The 9,499-nt window shown below is 37.4% G+C and overlaps 1 pseudogene; it reads right to left on the bottom strand.

The window, feature by feature from the left end:
• Positions 1–4,025: 4,025 nt before the first annotated feature.
• LOC122301668 overlaps positions 4,026–9,499 on the bottom strand; it is a 32,169-nt pseudogene continuing 26,695 nt past the window's right edge.

Genomic DNA, 9,499 nt, shown 5'->3' with positions numbered 1-9,499 from the left:
TGCTCAGGAGCTTCCCCGCCAACAAATTTTTTTGTGACGGACATTGTCTAAACTTCTACATCCTCTCTCCTGACAACCATCAAAAGAGAAAATGCTCTGTCAAAACAGAGCTAAAACAACATTTCTTCCGAAGAAGAGAGGTACAACCACACTCTCTCCTCCTATGGAGGAAGAGTACTATCACCTACCATCCTCCAAAAGAGGAGTAGGACAAACACCCACCTTCCTCCAAAAGAGGAGTGGGACTAAAACTAAAACAGACTATATATTAATTATAAAACTAAAACAGACTAACAAAACCAAATACATAAAAAATAGGTAATGGACTGTAAAGCAAAAGGGCCCAGCCCAAAGGCCCGGCGTGTATGCACATGGGGGCCCAACCCGTTAGGGTTTCTTCTCATTCCTCAGCTGCTGCCACCCATCATCATCCCTTCAATCCTCTGCATTTTCCCCGCCCGCCTCTTGCCCGACCTAGCAAAGCTCTCATCAAAAGAAGGTTCTGAGGACAGCCCACGCCGCACCAAAGGATTTCTCCGCTCAGTCGCGCCCCGGCGGTACCTGCCCTACGTCAGTGGCCCTCTGCACCCCACAAATAGCCCATGCCGCCTCTGCTTAAAACTGAGAAACAGAGCAACTACTCAAACCGTCTGCAAGAGCCACCGCCCGGCCACTCACCCCAAATGACCCGAGGCCAAACCCCTGACCTCCGAATCCTCTCTACCAGGTTAGCCCACACTTCCGCATCGCTCTACATCAACACAACGCCAAATACAACCGGAGAGAGAGGAGCACTAGGGTGAGCCGAGGGCAAGGCCTTGGCATAAGAGCCACGGGGATACAGCGCCCTCCACAGAGAGCTTAACCAAAAAACCCAAAACCAGAAACAAGAGAAAAAAACAAAACTAAAATAAAACTAAAACAACAGCCACTAAAAAAAGAAAAAGGAAAAGGAATGAGGAAGAGAAGGGAGGATGGAGCCGGTGCCTCCATCCCCCCCCCCCGCGCGAACTGGTTGAGAGGTGGCTGGATTTCTAGAAAAAAATTGGAGGTTCTCTCTCTAGAGGAGTCGGAGTTTTTTAGAGTTGAAGTCCTAATATATATTAAAGTAGCATGCGGCGTGAGTCAAAATGGATGAAAAAAACTTCTAGCCAAAAAATAAAAACTGTGCGGCGCCCTAGGAGAATTAAAGTTGCTGCAGTTGCCGTGTAGTTCTTGAATTCATGCCTTCGGCCAAAAAATAATGTCAGGCGCCCTTTGAATAAATGCTATATATGTTGCCGTTCCCACCAGGTCAAATCTCCTCATTATGTCCAATTAAAATGCATGTGCAATGCCCTTTAAATTCTTTTTCATTTCTTAACCTATATAAAAAATAAAAATTAAAATAAAATAAAATAAAATAAAAGAATAAAATATTAAAAATATATTATGCATGTGAATGAACATTGTCTAATTAAATCACAAGTTATAATATTAAACAAAAATCATACTATTTATAAATTTAAATCACAACTTAGATTTATGTATCTTAATCATTTTTTTCCATATAAAACCAATAATAATGTAATGAAAAAATTTAAATATATTGATTCTAGACGTATAAAATATGCAATATTTCAATTCAATCAATTACTTTATAATTTTTTTTTTTTTAAATGAAAAACTAAATCTACTCATTTTAAATGAATATGGCGAATTACGCCGAAACAAACTAAATGTGCTCTATGTTAATGCCGTTCCCGAGATAACAAATTGAATGTTTTAAATACCTCATTTGAAACTTATCACTCTTGTAATATATACTTTAAAAATGTTTGTGCATAATTGTGACTTGGTCCTTGTAAGTCGTCATATTATAGTTTTAAAGATTATGCAGGTCGTTTGTATAATGATACTTCTTGTTAATATTAACATTCTTATTAATTATCCATCATGCATTTGTATATTTATTCGTACATGTCTATAATGTAGGCTTATCCTTATCATCAAGACCAACGAGTGTTTTCACTATTGAGCCTGTTCTTCCATCCCCTCTTGCATTGCATACAAGGTTGAATAACTTATTTAAAAATATTGATTCCGTTTCTTATTTAAATGCAATATAAATTCTATATTGGCTTTTTTCCATATATATAACATGTATTTTCTCTTATTTTAATGTTTTACTTTAATTATTAATTCAAATCTTCAAGGCAACACAAAACAATGCATTACTAGAAGAAATAATTGGAAACAATTTCGATAAGCCAAGCACATCAGCTTCAAGCAATTATGTTGATCTAATAATAAAGATATCTGAAATTGCAGAATGCCTCATATCTACACCAACAATGACGGTATAATTTTATTGTTTAAAATTAGATCTCTTATTTTTTTTTTAAAAAAAATTACTTTTTCACACTCTTGTATTTATATATATATTGATATATATTGGTTGAGATGAAATGGAGAATGGAAATTTGTGAATTGTGTGATGTGGATTTCAAACTGTACATATTCTTAAGTTTGGAATGTTGATTGTTTGTTGGATTGAATTAATGTGGTAATGTTGAATTTTTATTAATTGTTCCATTTTAATGCGACAATCGACATTTTTGGTTAGAGGAATATTTACGATGGTTGCATCAACTATTTTATTACATGCCATGTGAAAATTGCAACAAAACAACTGGATATGACAAAAATGAGAAGTTTTCATGTTATAGTTGCAAAGAAATAGCGATTTCACAACCAAGTAAACATTTTTTTCTCATATTTTGAAGTTAAAATTTTTTACATTATAATTAGAACATATTAATTGCTAATTTCTTTTCTTAGATGTCGAGTATATTTAGAAGCGTATGATGATAGTGCATCAACCTTAGTAGTCGCTTTAGGATCTACAACAAAATGAATTTTGGATTTGACAATGACATATCTCGTAGCACATGTAGGGGAGGTACGATTTATACTTTTAAGTACGTTTAAAAAAATTAATACATTACCATTTTATATGTTTTTATCGTTACAGAAGCATCTCCCATATCTCAAGAATATTGCAAACAAAATCTGAGATAAGAAATGAATGATAGTCTTTGGTAATGTCTTATTGCAGGGGAGATGCTCTTATAACGATAAAAACATATAAAATGGTAATATCTTAACTTTTTTAAACAAACTTAAAAGTATAAATCTTACCTCCCATGCATGTTCTACAAGATCTATCATTGTACAATCCAAAATTCATTCTATTATAGATCCAAAAGCAACTACTAGGGTTGACATGCCGTCATTATATGCTTTCTAAATAAACTGGACATTTAAGAATAGTAAAGAAATTATTATTTGTTAATATTAGCAATTAATATGTTCTAATTATAATGTAAAAATTTTTAATTTCAAAATATGGGAAAAAAATGTTTACCTTGATTGTGAAATCGCTATTTCTTTACAATTATAACATAAAAACTTCTCGTTTTTGTCATATCCAATTGTTTTGTTGCAATTTTCACGACATGTAATAGATTGGTTGGTGTAAATCAACCATCGTAAATCTTCCTCTAACCAAAAATGTCGATGGCTGCATTAAAATAGAATAATTGAATGCATCAATAAAAATTCAATATTACCACATCAATTCAACCCAACAAACAATCAACATTCCAAATTTAAGCATATGCATAGTTCAAAATCCACATCACACAATTTACAAATTCCCATCTTCCATCTCCATTTCATCCCAACCAACCTCCAATATCTATATCTCAAAAAAATATTACAAAACAAAATCATTTAAAGATTGTAAAAAAGTAATTTTTTTTTTTTAAATAAGAGATTTGATTTTAAACAATAAAATTATACCATCATTACTGGTGTAGATATGAGACTTTCTGAAATTTCAGATATTTTATTATTGAACCGACAGAACTACTTAAAACTAATGCGCTTGGCCTATCGAAATTGTTTCCAATTATTTCTTCTAGTAATGCATTGTTTTGTGTTGCCCTGCGGATTTGAATTAATAATTAAAGTAAAAGAATAAAACAAAAGTACATAAGGAGGGGTGAGGAACCTCAACACTTAACCCCAAATACAGTGCAGAAATTGAAAACAAGTTGCATCATCTCAATTTTATTCCCATTGCATTTGCTGGCCAGCTATATACCAGATTGGGCTAAGAATTACACAATAATAATAACCCAAATTACTTCGGTCAGAATTGTAAGCCCATGGGCTTAAATTTCAAAATTTATCCCTAATTCTGAGATCTAGAACTCGGGTGTGACCTTATTTCATCCTTCAATCCGCATAGAAAGCAGCCAAGCTTGTGCTTCAACCCTTCAATTCTATTGGAGAGAGCCTCGAATTATGTCTCATAGATACGAACTGTTGAAGATTCTCAACATTGTCAAAGCATCCATGAGATCACTATACGCTGTTGGGGGAAAACAGAATCTTTAAAGCCCTTCCAGTGAAGAGACTTTCTGCTACATCCTGAAACCATACCAAGACATCCCCTTCTAAGTTAAAATGAAGCCATCATGACTCTCTGATTGTTTGGGGGGGGGGGGGGAATGAAAAGCAAAAGATTGATTAGCAATTTAGCCTTAAAGATCCAAACTGATGGATTTTCCCCTTCAAAGTGAGGAAAATCCAACCAGCATTCCTTGGCTGATAAGCATCCTTCATCTGGAATCTCCTCAACCACTCGCCCAAGATTTCTATGCGCTCCCATAAAGCCCAAGTATGCAAAGCTATGCTAACAATAATCTTTCTCACCACAAATATTAGATACCAAGACTCCGAGAATTTTCAATCATATTCATCCTACAATGCATTATTACTTCGTCACTTTGACTAACCAAGATAACATTAATATCTGCAAGTGCCCCTGAGACCATATCATTATCACCAGATTTGACTTTAGCCTCTAACACCTCGAATAAATTAAAAGGAAAATTGATGCTCTTTCTTTAATTCTTTCTACATGAAAGGATTCTTTTTTTATGAGAAAATAAAAAAAATAAAAAATGATCTTTTCATGTAAAAAGAATTAAAGTAAAGACCCCTAAAATAACTGCAGCCAAAAACAAAAAATATAAGACAGAAGTATGAGCAATTTTGTCTTTGACAATTTTTTTTTTTTTTTTTTTGACAAATATGAGCACTTACCTGCTATACGAAGAATATCTCTGATCTCTTTCTATAAAGTGGGAGTCTTCTTTTGGTTCTTGCCATTCTTCCTCTTCTGAACCCTGCTTCTTCACCTATTTGCCTTGCCACAGAGAGAAGAAAGAAGCGAAGACCATAGTCAAAGCTAGCTAGAATTCTTCAACCAAAATTGTCTTTGTTATTGATACACTGGTAACATATTAGGCAAGTTCATAAAAGAGCCGCCAAATGATGAGCATATTGATGAAAAAAGCCCTAATACATCGTGTAAGAGAAAATCCTGACAGAAGCAATTTTGTAAGTAAAATCCTAAATTCAAAGCCCCTGGAGTTCCTATTTCAGTGGGGTTACAATTTATCAGCCTAAAATGAAAAACTAACTAGTTTCCTGCATCCAGCACCGCCGAAACCCTGTTATCCTCGAAAACAGAGCACATCCAACTATGAATTGTACAAACAAGCACAAGGCCAGCACTTAAGGGTGACCCTTCCATGAGAAACATGTTAAGATATGTTCAAATCGGATATCCAATTCTTCCTCTATCATGGCATCTCTTGTTTGAAAATGGAAGGGTTCCCCATCATAATTTCTACCAGTATCATTCCCTCCCTGGTTGGAAATGCACAGAGGCAAAAAATCCTCAGCTTTCAACTGACATTTTCTTCTGAGCTACCGCTCTATTGAAATCAAATCCCCCTGTTAAGATTAAAAAAATTTGACAGCATCACAAAAGAATTCCAGTGAAATAAAAGGAAGCAACTGACAAAAATATAGAACAAAATTACAAAATTAAATTTTAGACCATAAACGACAAACATGATAGATACAGCACAAAAAACAATTATCATTCCTCCTCTTCTTCCCTGAGTTTACACATTATGCTATCACAATAACAAGTTCAAGAGGTTTGTGAGAAACGAAATCACTTATTTAACAGATCGGTATGACGAGCTGGACCCATACGATGGGGTCAACCAGAAGTTGGCAGCAGCACAACTGGAAAAATACAGTACTTACAGACTTCATGCATTTCAGTTGTTTTACGATTATTAGCAGTCTTGGAGAAAGCACCAACTACCTCTGGATATGGGGTGAAGAAGGCACATCGGATGAGGACCGTTGAGCAGAGTCACCGTGAATTTCAAATCCCCCACTACATTGGCTTCCCTCATTCAGTTGCGATACTTCATTCACAGCTGAGAAACCCAGTGGTCCAAGCGAGCCAAACTCAAGCTGTTCGCCATGTGACCCATAGCCAGAACTATGATCATAAGGATACAGCATAACGAGAGGTGGAAAAGTAGGTCCATTTGACGACACCCCACTGGAATTCATGGCTGGTACTGGATACATTCCATATGTCACGTTGGCAGGACCAGTCTGCATAGAGTTTGAGCAAACTGAACCATTCTGAGAACGGTGTGAAGGGAATGAGTCATGTCTATGTGGGCCCCAAGGCCTGTCAGTTCGACTCTCACTTGCCACTAACCGGTCTGATCTTGAGTTTGGCTTTTCAGCTTGGCTGCGGCCATGGCTGCGCCCAGCAGCTCGCGACCTCGAATAAATGTTCCAATTCCTCTCTCTATCACCATGGTGATCACTTCTATCATAGCTGTAATTCCCACGTCTGGAACTTGTAGAATGTCTGTCCTGATTAGAAACCTTCTGAAGTAAATAAGTAAGATATTAAACATCCACATAATAGACCGAACAAAGCATTGTTTATCAGCAATTTTAAGTTCAGCGTAACAGTGTTTTAAACACGTCTGGGGCTTCATGAGAAAATGAAATGTTGTGTTTGCACGTTCTGTTCTCATCATAAAAATAAAGATATCAGAGTTGGACCCAATATGTTGCGGGTAAATGAAAAAACGAGTTTTCAAACCTACAGTTATTACCCATAACCCTATGGCACCACTAATTTTGAACTTTGACAGAGCAGGAAAGATAAGACTTGAAACTAATTAAAAAGAAAAAGGAATTTTTTTTATAGGTGCAAAAAACAAAGGCAAAATAAAATATGCAAAACTGACTTCACTATACTTCTCAAACACTCCACAACTTTTCAAAGCCATCCACCTAAGTACTTTATTATAGAGATATATCGGGTGGCAAAATATTTCTAGAAAATTTGTCTACATTGTAACATACTGTCAACCTAATATTAAAAAATAATATGCATGAAACATGCATTTCAAGTGAGAAAACAAAACACCAGAATTCAGGTTGGGTCCTGTGCTTTTCATCTTCCACCCAAAAGGTCCAATATGAAACTGTTGAGTAAAAGTAATTCGTTGGCATACTCTAATTGCAAAATTAAAAAGCAAAGAAACTGCTTAACAATTTATAAGGGTGTTAAAATTGATCTTACAGGATTTGGCAGGTACGTTCCGGTCCCACTACGATGCTTTGGTATTTCATCCACATAACATTGATAAACAGCAGCAGGTCTATTTGAAACAGATTGAGAAGCAACAGGAACAACCCGATGCCCATAACTCATAAACTGAGTGAAGACATTCATATTTGCTGACAGAGGTCTCCCTGTACCATCCAATGGAAATCGACCCTGTAATAAGACAGGAGGCATCACAGCAGGTGAAGAATAAATCATAGGAGCAGGATACTGTGAGTTTTGACAAAACCGCCCAAACAGCAAATTTTGCCAATGGCTAGCAAAGTCACTGTTAAGAATGTCAGCCTTGGCTGTGATGAGTCAACAGCAGTAGCCCTTCTCAAAGAATTGAAATTACTTAACACCTCAGGCTGATCAAGTCCCTTGGATGAATCAAAATTCTGACCAGAATCACCATTATCTGGCCGCTCTTCCCTACTTAAATGATTCATCAATCCATCAGAAGATCCTGTCTCCGTTGACAAATTGTACATCATTGTGACAAAAGGAACAGGTGGCCCTGTAGGATAAAAGGTAAACGGAACAACTCCAGAATTATCTGGAACCCTTTGTTGTGAACCATGACCTAAAAGCATTTGAGGAATTTGATGGCTTGGAACATTTAGAGAAGCAGCAGATTGAGGTCCCATGCTTCCTTCTACTATTTCAGTGCCCATGGTTGAGAGTGGACTCCAGTCTCTGCTGTCATTGTCTGTCTGAGTGGAGGATAGATCAGGCACGCTCTTGCCTTTCACATGAATGGTACATGGGACAGTAGATGTAGCAGTTTTCCTACCTCGTTTTTCCTTGGCTGACTTTGAGACCTTTGCCGAGGATCCTTCCCAAGAACTCTCTGAAGAAGTTCTACTCCTCAGTGAACTAGGGGGTGCAGTAGACAAGGATCTCGGACTTGCAATTTGGTCATCATGGTAAACCTCATTTCCTCTGTTATCATGATAATGGAGGTTGTCTATATGATCTTCCCTTGATGACCCTCGGTTTTCTTTTGCAATCTTCTGTTGAACTCTTGTAGAGCTTTTAGAACTGGCAACCCGCGACGAAGGAACAGAGTTAAAACTAGCCGAAGTTGACTGTTGCTTGTCATCTGACTGAAGCATTTCAAAAATTTCATGATCAAGATCAAACCCACCAGCAGAACCCGTCCTGCTCATGCCAGATATCACGATCAGATTCCCTGTGATTCCGCTTTCGCGTGTATTTTTACTTAAGGTTGTTTTTATTTTAATTAATATATTAGTTTAATTATTTTAATTTATTACGTTTTAAAATTGGTTTTTATTTTATTTGATGTTGTGTTTTATTTATTTTAGTTGTTTTACGATTTTTAATCTCGTTTCGGCGGATTTGTTTTGTTTTCCCGGAGTGAGGATTAGACCTCATCTCTTTCTTACATCTCTTTTTTCCTTTTTTTCCTTTTTCCTTTTTCTCTTTTCTTTTTCTTCTTTCTTTTTCTTTTTTTTTTCTTTTTTTTTTCTTTCTTCCTTCCTCCCGCGTCGACCCCGTCTCTCTCTCTCTCTCTCTCTCTCTCTCTCTCTCTCTCTCTCTCTCTCTCTCTCTCTCTCTCTCACGTCGTTGCAGCCCAACCCCTCGACCCGCCTCTGTCTGGCCGCCGTGCGGCACACCGCCCCCACTGGTCGAAGCCCCTCCCTCCGGCGCACCTCCCCACCAAACCTCAGCCCCATCCGGCCAGTCGTTTGGCCGGAAAACGCCATCAAAGCCCCCACGGTTTTTGCTCCGATCCGCCGCCGTCGCTCCACCTCCGGCCACCATTTCTTCACCACTTCATCACCGGTCCCTTGCCGTCCTAACCCACCCATTTTCGGCCTCCAATAGTCACCGGAACAGCTCCCACGAGCTAGCTTTCCATTTTGGGAAATCCGGCCATCAACCTCCATTTCCGCCGCCACCCACGGCTAACCACCACTTCCA

The sequence above is a fragment of the Carya illinoinensis genome, chromosome 2 (assembly GCF_018687715.1).
Source record: "Carya illinoinensis cultivar Pawnee chromosome 2, C.illinoinensisPawnee_v1, whole genome shotgun sequence".
NCBI classification, from domain to species: Eukaryota; Viridiplantae; Streptophyta; class Magnoliopsida; order Fagales; family Juglandaceae; genus Carya; species Carya illinoinensis.
The sequence above is the reverse complement of the archived record's forward strand: the minus strand, read 5'-3'. Positions and strand labels throughout refer to the sequence as shown.